Genomic DNA, 18,298 nt, shown 5'->3' with positions numbered 1-18,298 from the left:
GTAACTGAGTGCAATTGTAGCAAACAAAAGGGGTGATAAGGAAGAAACGAATGTGTAAATGTTAGAAAAATAAGAAGGACGTTGCTAATAAACAATAATAAAGCATCGAATAAGGTGAGAACGAAAAAATTTGTAAAAGGCACAAGAAAAACAGAAACTGCTCTAAAGATAAGATAAAGTTTTGTGCGCTTTGGATTAATTTCGTTGTTTCTTTAGGAACGTTTTTGTCTATATTTTTGGTTTGTTTTGTGAAGATTTCCAATCATTTCTTAATTGCAACGCTCTTATTCGACATCTTATCATTTTGTATGGTTTTTTTCTAATTTGTTTTTGTAGGTTTGGAAATTTTGATTTTCGTCTTTTTTATTCCAATAATAAATAATCAGGTTCACATTCGTTTTGGTGTGTTAATTTTCCTGGTACAAAATTGTAATTTTGTTTGTTGTATTGCATTACGTCCATATATATGCCGAAGCCACCTAAACCTTATATTTAGCATCCTAATCATCTGAGTTGTTGCGTGAGATTTTGAACAGGCCAGTTTTGTGTGTATGTGTGTGCGTATGTGTAAATGGTTCAATTCGGGAATGTATTGAAACGGAGCCTCTTTGCTCTTTGCTCTTTGAAAGCAATCATTCGTATGAAGGTTAGAAATAAATAATTAAAACACTCTCTTTTTAAATGTAAAACATGTAATAAAAAAAAACTATAACAAAAGTTCAGGATAGCAAGAAGGGAAACTGCTCGGAACTGTGCTTTGAAGTAAGTGTGCGAGATTATAACCAGCGCAGGTGAAATTTGGTATATGCAGAGTTAGTAAATTTTGTGCAGGATGGCAAAAATTTATTTCAGAACGATGATGAGACTATAATTTTTACCGGTTGTGCATGTGTGTTATGTTATACGCCAATATACAGTTGCATGTAAGTTTCTAAACCAATTGAGACCAATCGAATTGCAACAGAAAGGGGTTTGGGAGGAGCGAAGAACTTATTTCTATGTTACAAAGTGAAAATATATAACAACGAAAGAATGAAATCAACTCAACAAAAAAGACAAAACACTCCAACAAAAAGCACACGGAAGGTAAAAAAAAAACATAATAATGAGTGATGAAAAAGGAACAAAACAAGATGAAAAAAGGAAAGCCTTGAATGTCAGTAGGGAACGGGATTTTTAAAAAAATATATAAATGAATACCGAAACTAAACCAATACAGTACTATCGAAAAACCGAAAACTAAAGGAATGTTTAAGTTAAGTAAATATTAATAATTACTATGCTGAACAATCAGAAATCATTATTAAACACTGAACGGTGGTACGGGGTAAAGTTATTAAATGGTTGATGGTACGTTTTCGGTCGTTTCGTTTCTCGTTTATTATGGTTACATCGCAGAGGCGGAGCGCAGATAGAATAAGGAAAGCGTTTACAATTCACCTTGAATGGATTGAATCCATACTAGTTTTTTTTGGCTTTGGGAAGTGAAAATTAGTTGAAAGAAGTAGAGCGTACGCTAGAGAGAGTAAGAAAGTGATTGGACAAACGGTTCAAACTATTCAAACAAATCAAACAATTATTTTTATCGTTCGAAAAATGTGGTACACTACTCTAATTAAACAAATCATTTTGGAGTAAAATTTCATTACAAAGGACTCACATTCAAAAATCTAAATGCGATTTTTTGGTTACTAGAAAATTGGTAATTTCTTTTCGACATGTTCAGCTGAGCTTGTAACTATCGTTGCTGTGTGTTGTGGTGTAATAGATATTTTTAATTAAATTTATTGGCACAAAACATGAAAATGCTATCGGCTGTGACAACTAACAGTGCACATATGTTGAATAGAAAATAAAACAAATTGAAAATTTGATTATTTGTTGTCGCTACTGGCGCATCGATGGAGACGCATGGTACTTCACGTGGAAGACGTAACGATCCGCGTGTTTTTCCACTGCGATCCACTGCATCAGCTAATCATAGGCATAGGAAAACAGTATTCCATTTCCACCAATCTCCTTTTACCTCCCCCACCCTTTTCTAAGGGGTATAATTAAACAACCTCACTGACGTTCAGGGCCATTTTTATTTCAACGTCACCGATAACAAAGCCCCGAGTCGATAAAAGCATTAAAAATATGTTGCAAAACATCATAAATCTAGTTGCAGAACGGGGTTCAATTTCGTTAGCCTTTCCCATGCCTTTCTCTCTCCTCGCCGCTCCACATGTAGGGAACGGTTATTTCGTATTGGATTTATTCATTTGCAATCAGGCGTAGGCTTTAGAGCTTTACAAATGAGAGTAAAAAAAGTCAAAGCAGCTCAAACGACGTACACGAGGCCGTTGTTTTAATTAGAAAATCGATTAAATTTTTCCCCCTTTCCTTATCCGCCCCCTTTTCGACTTCTCACCCCATTTATTCTATTGTTTCTGTTGATCTATTCCAGGCAGATAGGAGAGAAGGAAAAAAAAACCATAACAAAACAGGATTAGAAAGGATAGCAACATACGGTGGTTGTTGGTTATATCCAAGGATAGAAATAAGCACAAATTTAGTGGCCACTATCACCGGTTCGGTACGATGATTATTACCCGGATCGGTTATTGTAATTGTATTGCTGAGCCTCGTTTCAGCTAACAGTTGCTGCTGCTGTTGCTCGTTTGTCCCCATTTTCTTGCCACTTAAATAATGGGCGATGGTTAGACTAAAACTTTATACCTGTTCTAGTTCCACAGCAAAAGGTAAAATTACACGCTTTATGGACTATTTTGCGATTGGGACCGGGGGGCTGAGCGAATTGGCTTAATGAAAGCGATTGATTGAATTTTTAAAAGAAGGACAACACCCGGCTCACTCTTTCAGTGGGTAGCTCGTTTATAGATTTAGATGTCGTTTATGTCTTTCGGTATAATTATCGATTCGGACGGAGGGAATAAGAAAAAAAGTGGCATCCTTTTGCCGGAAGGTTCAAACGGGGGAAAACTCGAGACCGGAAGTGGAGCAAAACGATTTCGATAATTTCGATTAGCCTGGAAAACTGGTCCCCAGCACTAGATGTAGCTGTGCTCGTGGGATTGTTCTGTGGCTTAGTATCTCGCTCATGAAATAAGGTGACCTGTGCCAAAAGCTTAAGACTATGCTGTTGGATTCGAAAAATAGTTGGGACGAACTAAAAACTGCTCCGAAGTGCTCCAGAAAAGGCAAAATCCAGTTTTTTTCGGTGTTCCTCAGCAACCACCAGCTGACCTTTTCCTGTTTTCTTCTCGATTTGTCTCCTAATGCCACAAGCAACCCAACAGCTGCGGTAGGAGACATCATCATCATGGAGCAGCAGCACACCAACATTAACGTCAATGGTGTCAGTGTCGCAAATAGAGGCGCACCTAGTGCGACTCGGTTCTGCAACGGAGCAGATAGAGCGCTAGAAACACAGGTCCCTGCGGCAGACATCCTCATCCTCTACCGAAAAAGGGATTTTATAATCACATTCAATGGATAATTATGCCTTAACTATCATTAAAATATTCCATTTTGAGGATTATAATTATCATCATTTCGACATTAAGAATGTTGCGCCCCCCCCTACCCCCTCCCCCCCATGTGTCCCCTACGCGTACGCGCGAGCCCTTGTGTGCGTGTGTCCTTCAGACCGAAAGGGATTGTTGGGTGGGTGGTTTCGTCTATCCGTGAGCAGTAATAGGTATGAGAGTAATGTGTATGTGGGATTGAGTTTGCATTAGATGCCCGAGACCCGGGTAGTAGTTTTCCCCTTTTTCGGGGTCGTATGGTGTGAGAGCTAAATGAAGGTCCTTAGCGCAAACAGCGCAAAGTTGGTATGGCTGTCATTCAAACCGTTTGAGGCATCACCAGAAAAGCAGTGGAGCAGCCTACCACCGAGCTACAATGGAAAATTACTTTCCATAGGTGAGCTTTCTCACTGTGCTGCTGTTGTTAGCTTTTTTGTGCCTCTTCTTCTTTTTCGTTTGCTTCATGGGTTATTGTTACGGTTCATCATGGTGTGTCTCTGCCATCACATTTTCCTGAAGGAAGTTTTTGGAGTTTCGGTGTCAACTTTTTTGTGCTGTGGGGTTGGGGTGGATGCGTTGTGTAGAGTGTAATAAATTTTAATTCCTTCCACTATCGGAGTCTCAGATTTTGTACGAAATGTTACGCCATAGAAGGGCTTGGGGTTGGCAAAAGGAGGATAAACGATGGAAGAAGCACATAGTTAAGGGAGGAAAAAGGGACTAATGACAAATTTATGCACAAGACGGTTAAATGATCTTTTTGTCAAACCGTAGTGTGACTGTGTGAGACTGTGTGGAAAACTATTTGACGGCAGAAAAACGTAAAGTTTTGCTTTAGAGTAGTGATGAAAACCAGTAAATGTAATTGCAAACTTTTTGACTCGAGCAGTTTGAGTACAATTCGACCAGTTTCTCTTACTTTTTCGTTATCTTAAAGAAATGAAAAAATCTGTTCTGTTTGTAAGAAACACTATCAGCAGAAATGTCTCTGCCAGAGCCCTACTGATGTGAATGGAGCAAGAGTTATAATTTTCGTAATTGAAAATGCTTGCTTCAGTCAGCTAGCCAATTTGCTCAAGAAACGTATATGTTGCATGTTTGTTGTCAGTTTGGCGACCACCACATGCCCTTCTAGTAGTTGCCTTTGCTACTTCAAATTCTTGCTTGATGTTTTAGTTTTTTTTTCTTATAAACACACTTTCATCAAGTAACGGAAAGGGAAATGAATAAATGAAGAAACGCTTGGTTTCACAAGCGTTAGGTACACGAGCATTAGCAGACAGGAAAAAAATGTTAGAAATACATGTAGAAATCACGAAAACTTTCTCCCATCCCCCCTTTCGCAATCCGAGTTCTTTAAACGAGAGCTCGCGATGTTCCAATTTTCCACACAGGAAAGAAAAACTAACCGCCAAACCTGTTGTCTAGGACTCGTTTGAGTAGGTTTCTTGCTGCAGTTTTTTTTTATTTCTAGACTTCCCTTAACCGTATTTATTTGTACAACAAGCGAAGACAAGTGTTTGTTTTCCTTCTTTAGAAAGAACAAAACAAAAGCAAAGTAAAAACGACCCCTTGTGAGTTTCTCAGTTATCAATTAGTCAGACAGGAATATGTTTCCACTGAAAGAGAAAAAGGAGGGGTTATGGGCTGCCCCTTGCTGTCTTCACCTAGCTGTAATCGAGTGAAGCGTATTGTATCACGATATCGTGATTTCTGTCAATTTCACCGACATCCGAAATCGCAACCGTACGCAGAATCGTCGCCGTGTCGTGGTGGGTTTTTTGAGTGTTGATTTTTTATTCAACATTAGTTTGGTTGTATCGTTAAGTGGGCAGAAGAAGGAGCAAAAAGAAACACACACATACATAGACACATTAAGTACATTTTGGAGTATGTTTTGCCGAGAGTTCTACAGACTTCTGTAAATGGAGTGTGCGTTTTTTTTTGCTGTAGAAAGTAAAATCGGATGCTACAAAACGAGCCTCTGACACGACGAGCTTCTTCGGTTCGAAAGGTTTTCCCGATGTCGTGCCGGACTCTCATCATAATTATCAGCAAGGCGAAAGTATAGAAATTTGTCCAAACAACATGTAGCGCTGAGGGGTTGAATTCTTGTTTTTGGGTTTTGTTGCTTTGAAACGCATCGGGACAGCAAAACAAACAGTGGTATGCATTTTTAACATCATGAAAACTTCTTTTCCATTTTCGAATTTACTAAAGTTAGGTAAAAGAAAAGGAGTATTTCTTTGCCCCGTTCACCCGGAAAAGAAGCATCTTGCGTAAATACCGTTAATTAGGCATTAAATTGAATTTCCCTTTTCCGGTTCGCGTGTCATATTTTCCCGAAGGAGGACAGTGCCACGTGGTCGATAAGAAAATTAATTTGATAAAATGGCTCTTTTTTATTTTACCACTTTCGGGTACTTATTACTTCCCGGGGATGCTGAGTGGTTCGATGTGTATAAGGTTTTGTCATTTGTGCCATAAAAGCATCGAAACAAAAAAACACACTGGACACGACTTTTCACGTAACAATTGATTTTTAAAATTGGTTTCCAATTTTTTTATTTTTGGCGCGCTACCAGCGACCAACTGGGTCGTCTGTTTTAATGAGGAAGTTTTACTGTTTTCCCTTCGATAAGTGGAAAAAGAAGGATACAAAACAATCAACGTCTAACCTCGTTTAATTATTCACCAGCCCACCATTTACGGGGTGGGTTGCCAGCTCGGTTGGGAAAAATTGTACGTCAAAAATGAAATGAGTAACGAGTTTCCCGGGTGCGAGTGGTGGCTGGTAACTAACGATCGGAGGGAAAATTAAAATCGGACCCAAGAAAACTCACCCCATTGTGGAGTGGGAGGAGGGGGGGGGAGAGAGTCTTGTTAGGCTTTAGAAACCCGGTAAGAAACAATGAGGAAATGTGTAAGTGTTCGCTGTGTCCGCTTCCATTTGTTTCGTTTCCCATGGGCTTTTCACGGAGGTAAGGGTTGGTTAAAAAGCTTCAGGAGGGGGATGGGGGCGCGGAACATGGTTTCCTAAATCCTTTCATCGGTCCAGCTATAAATAAAAGACACACTCATACATACACATACATTTTCTATTTTTTTTTTCCAATCGCATTATTTTCCCCTTGAGCCTGGTTTGCCCGATTCGATCGCATAAATTCAAATTCATGTATTTCGTTAATTGAAAATGAATGTTTTTGCGCCCAAAATGGCCAGACGTTCGATATCGAACCCACCCAACCTACGGCAGTAATCAAAATTGCAGCAGTCTAAAGCCACCACCCAGTGTATGCCCCCGGTTCTTGGTACGAATTCTATTTCGCGCTTAGCGTAAAGCACTTCTGCCGTGAAGCCGTGTGCGTGTGGGGCGATAATAGCATTCTTGTGGAGATGGAATGCTGGCTGGCCTTGCTAGAACATGCCATGAGAGGTGAAGAAAAGAAGCCATCGACGGATGATGAACGGATAAGCGGAGTTGGAAAACGGTCCGGGACTGTAAACCGTCGCGTTTGAATAGCGATGCTGATGATTTATGCTGCACCGATGCGCATCGTCGGCTAGTTTTCGGCACCTATAACCAACAGGGGAGTTTGGGGAGGAGTAGGAGGATGCGGGAGTAAAGCGAGGAGGGAGAGTTCGGTTAGGTCCGGAAATTAACCACGCACTCTGCAATCAGGCAACGACGACGATGACGACGTTGGTGACCACGACGACAACCACCATCACAGACTGAGGGTCTACTGATACTGTAGGGCGGGATAATGTCGTTTGGTCTCCCTGACAGATCCACCTCCCATCTTCCCCTCCTCACTCCTGATCCTCCTCACACCGTACCCTGTGCAAGGGCAGGTTGCAGATATCAAACCGTCCAAAAACTCGGTACACGGTGGACACGGCGATCCAGGCCGCACACCAAGTGCAGCAGTGTGTATGATTCTGCATAAATTAATTAGAAAACTTCCCCCATCGCCTCCTCTCTCTCCTTATTTTGCTCCCATTCCACCCCTTCAGAAAAGGGGCGTCTGTTGAATTCGTGTCTCTCGGTTCTAGGAACACCATCCTGGCAAGACCATAGCCGCGTAGACGCATCGCACCGGAGTACGACGATAGACGACTCCGTTCATTTCATCCCTGTGAAACACATGCTCATCGTACCGTCGGCCGCCTTGACGCGTTTGCAAAATGGTTTCTTCACCGGGAAGCGCCGGGGTAAAAACAAAACCCGGTCAAATATGGTGCTGCGTTCGAGAGCGTTACCGTTAGGATTAGGATGAATATGAATAAATTTCATCAGCATATGCCACCGCTCGCTAACCGACAGGCGCCGCTGCTGCTGGGCGCATGTTCGCGTAATGCACTTTGCCGAAAATGATGATGCCGGTGCCACGGGTTGTGTCGCTATGGCCTGTGGGGGCGTTATCGGACCGAAACCACCGTATCTGTCTGTCTGTCTGTCTATCTATCTATCTGGCCCTAGTCGAGATGAGATGAGCCAACCAACCCATAGCACCACCAATCAACTCGACGGGATGTGTGTGCCGCGAGCCAGCCAGCCCTTCCTGCCCCACCCAAAAGAACGCAATCATTAATGGCTAACAAAACAACTTCAGTAATAACAATAATGGCGACAACAATAGCAAGCAATTAAAAAAACGCGCCGTTCGCATCGCTTCCTTAGCTGCACCGTGATCGTTGTGTGTGGTGCGTTCTGCATACCGTTCAGGCGCTTTTCGAGAGAAATAAAAAAGCCTACCAGGGCCTCATGCCACAGCAACGTGCTGTGTGGATCGTTTCGTCGCTCCGTAGATCCCTTATGCAAACGGCCTTCCAGTTGAGTGAGCAGCTCAAAAAACCTCAAAAAGAAGAAAAGCGGTGTATAAAACGTCCTCAAAATGGAGCGCGCGCGCGAGAACGGCCAGTGACAAGTGATGGATGAAAACTGAGGACCTCGGGCGGACCTTGTGATGGTGTTGTGTTTGCTAGAGCAATCATCAATCATCACCGTTTCCCCGTTGAGAATAGGTTATGCTTGTCCAGGTGCAGATGCACCAGAGGGAAAATATATGGACGCTTTCCTGGGCTTTCTTTTTCTCGCCAATACCACTGTGACTCGGAGCAGGCTCTTCGCAAGCAGTTACAGGATAGTTTCAAACGTTCTGGTGCATCGGATGCGTTGCGGAGGGTTGGACACGGCACACATAAATTCAATACCGACTGTGGTAGTGGCGTGTCCAGTCGTGCGACCCGTACGGCACATAAGCCTGACGGCTAATGACGTTTTGCATTCGGATGCGGTTTTGCAACATACACACAACTGTGATGCTGTGTGGTTCACATCATGCTGCCAGAAATCCTTCCCTGGACGGCGTGTTCGGTGGTTGAAAAATATAAATTTCAATCGCCTACATCATCACAACGGTTTACTGTTTGCATGCTAATAGGAAAGCAGATTCGTGCAATACGCGCGCAAACTCTGGCCAGTTAATTTCTAATATTACCAGAGCCCTTGCTGATCGTTGGCTGGTGGGTCTATTGCGACACAAGTAACTAGTGACTAGCTAAATCATTCCCGGAAAAATCCCGAAAAAGCGAGTCACATTTTCATGACTGATCATGATCATGACATGATCTCGGCGTGTGTGGAATGTGTCCTGAAGTACTGGCTTCGAATAATTTAACATCTGGTTACATTCGGAAGTGTGTGTGTGTGTGTGTGCGTGTGTTGTGCAGAAGATGGTCACCGCTCACCGGACACTGTACGTACGGTGCGTATTGCACGTAATTTCTAATTTTAAATCTGTTTGCCTATCCTGGTTCTGGTTTCGCTCGGGCTGAATGACATTATTCGGCCGGTCACTGAGTCGATCGAGCCTGTCAGTGAAAGCCTCTTCTCCTCGCAGCCGTTTGGCACTCCATTTGTTGTTCAATTAGCAATAATGACATTAATTTACCTGGTGGGGTATTGGGAAGCTCACACTCACGGGCTCTCATTAGAATCGGAATCGGATGCGAAAGGATGCGAAAGTTACTGCTGCACGGCCGTGGTCAAGCCTAATGAAGGACACACATTAGAAGCTAGGTTTCGTGGAAAACGCAGAAAATCAAATCGAAAATCACAATAAAACCGGCTTGCTTACTAGGCGGTATCGTGCGAGTGTACCGCAATGAGAGGATTACGAACCGAACCGTGCTTGGTGCAGGTGGAGTTGGCGAAACTTTTCCAATTATCATTTGGCCGACAAAACACATGCCCAGGGTAGGAGGATGAGTTGGGAGGGAAAGAAATTCGTTAGAAAACAATTTCACCACTATCTCACTATCAGCCGTATCGATCCAAGGGGGTTTAAGGTAGGGGACTCATGGAAGATGGACTATAAGAGGACGAATTCTTCACCACCGATGATCGATGCGTATATTGGTGGGTTTTTTTTTGTGTCCCGAAAAGAGACGATACTCTTCCAAAAACAAATGCTAATTGACAATCTGTTTTTATGTCAGGCGTACCAACTTATACATTTGGCATATTCAAATGAAGGTTTAATAATGACTTCAAAAAGACAGGACAATGTGGTGTTGATTTTTCAAGCAACTCTTCTGCTTGCTCCTTCCTGGGCCACTCATTGGCCCATCAAAACATTGCATTTTTAGACGAGGAGGAAAAATAGAAAAGCCTTGTCACGCCAGAATCGGAAAGCTGCGTGTAGAGGTCTCATTTTTACTCTTCCAAAATTGTAATCCACCTCCTAGAGCCCCCGACTAGACTAGACTTCCTGACGGCTGGTTGACGAGATTTTGGCAATTCTCGTGTTTCAACCGGTAATGATGATTTTTTCTTCTAATTATTCAAACTACAACACATAGTGCGAACTTCAAAAGAAAGGGAAATAGTTGCCAAGACTCTTTACGTCGTCCCTTTCGCCGAGGAAAGACAAACTCCTAAGAAGGAAAAAGAAGGAAGGGTGACAGCGGGGAAAAAGAGAGGCAACGCATAAATTATCCAACCACACGGGTGGAAAAATGCTTGATGACGCCGGTTTCAGGGTGGCCAGTATGAGCGCCTTCGTCTTGATCTGTTTGGATATGGTTCTCGCCTCGAAATTGTTTGCGCGCGTTCGTTTACTAACGCTTCTTTTCCTTTTCCTCCTTCTTTTCGTTAATGCTTTTATTGTAACAATTTTGGGGCTTTTTTTCCCTCCCGTCTTTCTTGTGGGACATGCAAAGCAGCAGTACGCTATCGCTAAGTGAGCTAAGACGGAAGGCAGGCAAAACTCGCTGGTGGAGGAACATTATTCAGGCTAATGGAATAAAACAATGTCGAAGGGAAAAATTATCCTCACCTTCTTCCGCTGCTTCCTCCTCCCGTTTTTTTTCTCCCCGCACGACCCGGACGGGTTCTTTCCGTCATTAGTCAATTTCTTAAAAGCTCGCGTCAAATCAGCGCATTCACTTGCCACTACTACTGCCGACGCTCCGCTTAGTTGCGAAAGGACAATTTCACTCCTGGTTCGATGGGCCTGGGTGGGTGTGGGTCTTATCGAGCACAAATCACGCGGATGGTTATGTGTGTATCGGGCCGGGTGTGGCTTCGGCCAACCGCGTCCGTCTGATGTTACGCTACATTACAGAGTCCGTTGGGACAAACAAAGCGCAAAACACAACAATGTTTTGGGTCCCTCGCTCGTCTGAACCCTCGAACCTCACTCGGTCCGAGGTCAAATACGGAGCACGTGAACACAATCAAGTAATTGATTTTCCAATCGCGATATATTCTTGGTTCACGCTCATCAAACGAAAGTCGACGTGAAGATGGAGGTTTTCCTTATCGAACACGTTATAAGCCGTTCCGTTCATTTTTTTATTTTTTGCTGAGGAGGATTTCTTGGACAAGTCACAGTGGGATTAGAAATTGATTGTAGTACAGTTGAACTAAACTAAAGAGATTGTTATTATTCATTGCAAAGCGATTTTTTAAATATACCTTCAGAGGAGCTTAGGAGATTTTCAGGAACTCAGGAGACCTCGAGAAGTTTCTATTTCCTGTCAATTTTCTTGAACGCCCAAATGCGAGTCCCGAAAACAATTTCTCATTGAACACGTATGCAAATATCGCTCTTATCGCATACACCTCAGCAAAAGCTCAGTGAAAATCCCGAGCATGATAATGCTAAAACATAAGGCTGAAAATCGGAAAGATTTAAAAGACGCCAGGTCAGGCAGCCAGGATAGGAGCTCGGATCGGATCATCTTCTGTATCAATTTCGAACCAAAGGGTGGACGATCGCGGACCGGAAAAGGGGTGCTGATGGTGAGGGTGAAAATTTAATAAAACTAAATCCATTCCTAACCATCGTCCATCTGTCTGTCTCTTCTCAAAATTGGCCTCCTGTCCTTCTCCGCCCTGGCATTGTAGAAGTAGTAGCGGTGCTTACTTGATTATCCACTGTTGGAAAGTTTTCTCTCCCCTCGCTCTCTCTCTCTCTCTCTCTCTCTCTCTCTCTCTCTCTCTCTCTCCCTCTCGGCTAGAGAGCGTCTTCGGCCGTCCCGTTTTTCGCTGCGGGATGCAGAAAATTAGACTACAACTAGTCGGCCAAACTGACTTGAGGCTTCGAGAGTGCCCAAACGAAATGCGTTCGAAAATGGAGATGCCTAAGGGCTAACAAAGAGCTAATAGCAAGGAGTGGGTTTGAAGAAATTTTTAATAAAATTAAAACTATTGCTTCTTCCGTATCCATATCCATCCTTTTGGCAGGGTAAGGCGATTGTTAAACTGCGGGCATTAGGAATTCATCCCCGCCCTTTTTGTCCCAGGAGTCTGTGTGTGGAGGCTAAGTAAAAGGACAGTTCCTGGTGGTTAGTTTTTAGCCGTATTAGAGTGCAATGACATAATGAAAATTGAGATCATTTCGTGTTTGGCCTGCTGCTTTGCCTGCCGTATCGTTCCACAAAAGCCAAGAAGCACCGAGCAACCGAGTAAGCCACAAGGAATGATCTTTATTCTGACGAGGATCTGCTCGTTCATTGCGACAGCGTCGCAGAAATTGACCTCTCGTTGTGTGCTCTTTTGGTAAACGGGGGATGGTCATTGTTTAATAAATCCTTACACTTCTTGTGCACTCTATTGTGTTTAGAATTCTCATCTACAAGCGTCTTGTTGGTTTTGGTATAGCATAGTCAATATACACAGAGAGAGAGGGAGAGAGGGAGCCTTCAGTCATTACGGATATTAGTTTTGCTTGGTAACTTCTTTCCCAGGCATGACCAAGGCACGGTTCCGTATCTCAGCTTAGCAGGACTTTATTGCACGTTACAACACAACACGCAAATGAAGTCCACTTGACCTCTCTCTCTCTTTCTCCTTCTCTCATCTCACCAGTATACTGGTACACGTTTTCGAAAGACGTTCCGATAGCATCACAGCTATCAAGGGATGGGAGGGATAGTTCAGCAGAAATACACAATATCAGTAAAAGGGCCATGATTTGCAATAATACTGTGCGTATATGCGGGAGGCAAGAAAATGGCGTGCCTCTTGCTTCCAGCGCCTCTTATCAGCGCTACCACTTCACTGGAATAGTTTTATTAATATTGAAAAATATATTCAATTTTAAATATTGAATCGGCAAGTTATTTATATCCATTCTATCGGGCAGCGTCGGGTAATGTCTTGAAACCAACTCCCTCATCTGTGTGTGTGTGTGTCCATAGGGTTAAGGGCATACTTCTCTACCCTTACAAGCAGGCTACGAAAGCAGCCGTTCAAGAAAAGGCTTTTGGTGCTCGGAACAAGCCGTTCCGTTCTATCGGCTGGAGTTCGGTTATGCATGGAGTGATGTTTATTGAAGAGTAGCACACAGCAAGTCGTAAAGTGTGTTGTGCTTCGCTTTGAATGATCTCGGAAATCGCAACTGTGGCAAGTGTGGATATGGATATCAGGCGAAGCATAAAGTGAATATTAGGCTAGCTGGAACGGGGGCAACCACGATAAAAAGCTGCCGATCCCATCCCAGTGTTTTTTTTGGGACAGCAAAATCTCTGCCTGATGTTTAATAACACTGATGTTCCCTTGATGCCATGTGTGGGAGATGTGTAGAAATAGGAACGATTAGCAGTAGGACTCAGAGAAAAACAACGAGTGTTCAATTTGAAAATTGATCCGATCTAGGATCTTCAGAATGTTCAATTTGCCTTGTTTTAATGATGAAAAATAATAGTAGAAAAGGCACACGTCGTGAGGAAGCATTTGGGGAGACTTTAAACGAAATACCCCTCTGCCTTACTTCGGAAGAGACATCTCCGACATCCTATCCTAGCGGATGAAATTCATCGGGTACGATATGATTTAATTATTTACATTTGAATTAAAATCCTATTGCGTCCGCATTTTCCGGTCGTCTCCGGGCGCCATCCCGGGGAGGGGAAAACTACGCCAGTACGGGTTGCGGTTTAGTGTTGCGTCTCCCGTGTTGGTGTGAGTATGTGTGTGTGTGTGTGTTTTTCGGGCGAAAATTCGTCGGAAGTATATCGAAAGGGAAGCGTTTGAAGTTTCTCGCTAAGTGAATCATAATTTGAATAAATTTCGAATAATCCCACTGCCGTTGTCGTTACCGACGACGACGACGACGATGACGACGTTGACGACGTCTCCGAAAAACGGTACTATTGGGCAACGATTAAAACTTTTCGTCCTATGTGTGTGTGTATGGTTGAAAAACGGGGGAGCTTTTCCTCTCGTATTGGGGATTGTTTTACCTACCCCCGGAAAGCAACCAAGTGATTGAGCTTTACATGTACCGGGGATTCGTTGTCGATGGCCGATGTACGACGGTGTTTGAATTTCTTTTTTTTCCTGATTTAATTTTTACCGAATACAAATGATTCCCCAATGATAAAAATTCTCGGGGTGAGCACTCTGTTTGCTGCCGCCAGCGATCGAGAGGTGTTTTAATTTTTCACTTTTCTTCGGTGTGTTTTTCCTCTGGCTGGCTTTTAAAATTCGTTGCCCTCGTAAGACGTGGAGTGGCAAGCCGAAAAGCTCGGAGCAGATTAGCAACAATACAAATGCAAATTTGTTTTTCTTTTAACGCGATGTAGCTCACTCACTCACTCACCCATTCGTTCGTTTACCCACTCAAATGTGTATTGTTTATTTGTGTTGTTTACCCTTGGCGGGTGGTTCGGTTAATTTGTGGAAACAATGATGTGGAGGGTTTGTGTGGTGAAATAGAAAAAAAAAATTGGTAAACAAACTCCCACTGTGTGCCATGGGTTGGTAGGGGAAAACTATTGAGTGGAGCTAAGGGCAGGAAAAATCATCGTATTAAGACAGTGACTCTAAAATGAGGCCCACTCCGCCCCAGAAACACTCTCAAAGGTTTAACTCCGACTGATGGGCGTGTGATGGGCATCTCGAGCAACTTTGCCTTGTGATGCGAAAAAATATACATAATTTACTCTGATTAAAAATTTTCGTCCGGTCAAAATTGCGTTTGCCTTTTAGTGTAATTTACCACCGGCGAATGGCGAAGATCCTGTACTGCTGCTTACTACGAACACCAACGCTTGGTTGTCTTGTGCTCAAAAACACCCAAAATCCATAACGTTCATCAGAATCGGAAGCGAACGACTTCGGTGGGTGTTTGCTGCTTGCTTCAATTAAATTAATTTAGGTGAATTTATATACACAAACAACTAACGTAACAGAATGCGCCTCCCCCTTGACTGTTACCCTTTTATTTTCCACCCTTCTCAGCTCACCATTATCGGGCCGCGAAATAGCGGAAATAGATGGCGGCACACCCAGAAAGCGTTAGCCGGTTTCGTTCGTTCCAGTGAAGGTGAAAACTGACGAACGGAAAGATATGCCTCACTCGCACACGGGGGGCAGTGGAAATGTTTTTTTTTGGGCTGGTTGGGGTCAGTACAAGACGTGAACCTCGAACTTGCGTTTTTCGAGGATTATTTTAGGGTGTGTGTTATTTGCTTGCTTATGGATTGTTTCGTTTTTACTTGTTACCACTCGTATTGCTAACCCGTTTTTCCACCTCTAATGATAGTTCATTCAGGGGCGAAGTGAGTGATAGAGGGTTTGGAGTGGGTTTTGTGATGTGGAATAAATGGTGAAACAATGCACGATAAGATTCTGATCGTAAGATCCTTGGTATAGGAACGAATGGTTTGTGTTCGCGTCTAGTTTTCTGCAACACGCATTGCATGGGTTTTAAATATAACGATAGTAGATCTGATAGGATATCGAACAACTTGAGCAATGTACAGACGATAAAACCAAAATCATTCAAGTTCGACGACACAATCGATACATTTACTCATACAAATGTACCTCACTTGTATGATTTGTGCTAATAAATAATGGCTCTAATAACTCTAAAGCATCCCAAGCACACTCAACACATTCACACATTATCACGCCAAACAAAACGGGTTCGCAATAAATTTTCTCCAAACGCAAACCCACCATCATCACCAGGCAGGCAGGCAGGCAGGCATTACCAAAAAGTTCAAATATTGTGACAAGCGAAGATTAGTGACGGGCTTTTTCGGGGTAATTCAAGGGCCCGCCGACCGGCCGAAACCCCGGGCGTAAACGTATCCGAAATATCATACACCCTTCGAAGCAAATCGAGGGTTGGGCTGGTGAAAAGCTTCTCACTCATTGGAGAAATAATCAAGCGTGTGTGTGTGTGAGAGAGAGAGAGAGAGCGAACGGGAGCGAGCTTAGCCAAGTGCCTAGAACTTATGGTAATGGTGTGATTTAGGCATGAAGGAGTGAATTTATGGACAGCAAAAAGAGAAGAAGCAAAAACAATCGAACCAACCGATGCTCGTGTTGTGGGCGAGTACGAAGCAAGGCTCAGTTTTCATCACATAATTGACGGCAAATATTTCATTTGCTTGATTTGTCGTTCGAATCCGAGAGCAGCAAAGAAACAATGCGCCTTCGAAAGCGTTACCGATTAACGCCTCCCGCATGACCGTGGGGCAGACGGAAGGGAAGGGCAAAGTTTGACCACCTTCCCCTACCTCTTTATCCAAATCCGATAAAACGAAGTGAAAAGGAGATTAACATAATTCCGATATCTACATACATAAATAATAAATTAAACAAACAAAACGATGAAAAGCCGGTCAGCCGGAAGGAAAGCTTTTGAGGAATGGGGAAGTTGTTTTGTCGGGCACAGTGAGTACACACACCGACCAAACTGAACCCGAAGGTAACAGAGAAGTGGAAATGTGCTAGAATACGATCACAAGATCAGTGTCAATTGCTGTACTCCAATTTCCGAGGACCCTCCCCTTTGGCTTATCGGAAAGACTTCAATGATTTAATACACTTTCGATGCATTAAGCAGGAGATGGAGCGAAGTTTCTTCACCCAATTTTCGATGCCTCCAAAAAAACCGGAAGGCACGATGAAGGATGAAGTTCAAGGGAATGATTTATTTTTGCAAATGAGCAAAGCAAGAGTGTAAGTTGGGACTCACATTTGTTTGCTAAGCACCACGATTACTATGCCGTTTGTGGGCCGCACAAGTAAAGTGAGTGTGAGAGAGTGAGAAATAATTCCAATGTTAATTTATGTTTGCTTGCTTGAGCGCTGAGTAGAACCCGAGGGAATAAGCGCTTTTTTGGGTTTTAGTTGAGGGACTTTGGTTTTGATTTGGTTAAAGTCAATGCAATTACCTCTCCAAACATAGCTTCATCGTCCATATTCTACTGAGCCCGGTTTGCTGGCAGTAGCGATCCAAAAATAACGAGACCAAATAATCAGAATAATGGGTACGACATGCAAGTCCACCCTCCTCCAAGCGCACGTTTTCTTGTGCGTGTGTGTGGGGTGGGGGGGGGGGACAAAAGAAATCAACCGTTTTCGTGATTAGTTTCATCAAGAAAGCCGAAAACGAAACGCAAATGCGTGTTGCGCTCCCTTTACGAGTCTTGAGGGTTAAAAGCTGGGAAGGGAGGATCGTAACGAAGGCCACACCATGTACATGGTGTGGTCACAACAACTACTCACTAACGAAAAAAACAAGAAGAAAAAAACCTTCGCGAAGTCTTCTTCCGCCCGGGTGAAGAAAAATGTATTACCTTCACCCGGCAAACGAAAGGTGACGCGTTTGTTTTTTCTCCTCCTCGTCGTTCCATATGAGCCATTTGTGACGAAACCGGGGGGTTGGAATTGAAGGTGGGAGTTCCCGTACGAAGGAAGTTTTAGTCAAAGTACATTAATGTCCTTCGCGGAGAGTCCCTGGCCCGACCCGACGAATCTTTCGCCGTAAGGTTCAATGTGCTAAGCAAGCGAGCGAGTTGGCTTGCTTCGGTCGTTGGTGGGTAAGTGAAACGCCATTTTCATTTATTTTATTAACCCTACCACCCACCGCAAAAATACCCTCGAGCCTCAGTCCTCGTTCTGTTCCTTAAAATCACGCCAAACAAAAATCTCTGCCTCAATGCAAATCAATGAACCCTGAAGAAGGTGAAGCAGACGTTGGAGTTTTCGGAGTATCGCTCCGTGATCGTGTCTCGTATGTGATAGGTAGGGGAGAGGGTGGTGGTAAGTCGACCCGAAGGCGTAATAATAAAAATAATTAACCAAACTAAAACCCCTTTTTCATCTACTTCTCTCTTCCCCGCCAGGCGAGCATTTTCATCCGGTTTGTACGCCGTGTGTTTGGAACCGAACGATTATTAGGTGGGTCGGTTCCGCTCACCAAGGAAGGGCTCGAAAGGACGGATTGGGTGGGTAG

General features: G+C 43.4%; 3 protein-coding genes across 11 annotated transcripts in view; all 3 read right to left on the bottom strand.

The window, feature by feature from the left end:
* Positions 1–18,298, bottom strand: part of LOC126564527 (protein kinase C and casein kinase substrate in neurons protein 1) — a 424,303-nt gene that overhangs the window by 90,788 nt on the left and 315,217 nt on the right. The window lies entirely within an intron of this gene.
* Positions 1–18,298, bottom strand: part of LOC126564444 (mucin-2-like) — a 363,283-nt gene that overhangs the window by 164,831 nt on the left and 180,154 nt on the right. For 4 of the 5 annotated variants that reach the window (XM_050221498.1, XM_050221500.1, XM_050221502.1 and 1 more), the window contains exon 1: positions 8,845–8,848. The exons of the other annotated variant lie outside the window; for it this stretch is intronic. The gene's annotated coding sequence lies outside the window, so the exon portion shown is untranslated. Of the gene's footprint in view, positions 1–8,844; positions 8,849–18,298 lie in introns of those variants that run through there. 5 annotated transcript variants of the gene reach the window in all.
* LOC126564010 (protein abrupt) overlaps positions 1–18,298 on the bottom strand; it is a 61,699-nt gene that overhangs the window by 8,271 nt on the left and 35,130 nt on the right. The gene's annotated exons all lie outside the window — the stretch shown is intronic.

This window comes from Anopheles maculipalpis, chromosome 3RL (assembly GCF_943734695.1).
Source record: "Anopheles maculipalpis chromosome 3RL, idAnoMacuDA_375_x, whole genome shotgun sequence".
NCBI lineage: Eukaryota > Metazoa > Arthropoda > Insecta > Diptera > Culicidae > Anopheles > Anopheles maculipalpis.
The sequence above is the reverse complement of the archived record's forward strand: the minus strand, read 5'-3'. Positions and strand labels throughout refer to the sequence as shown.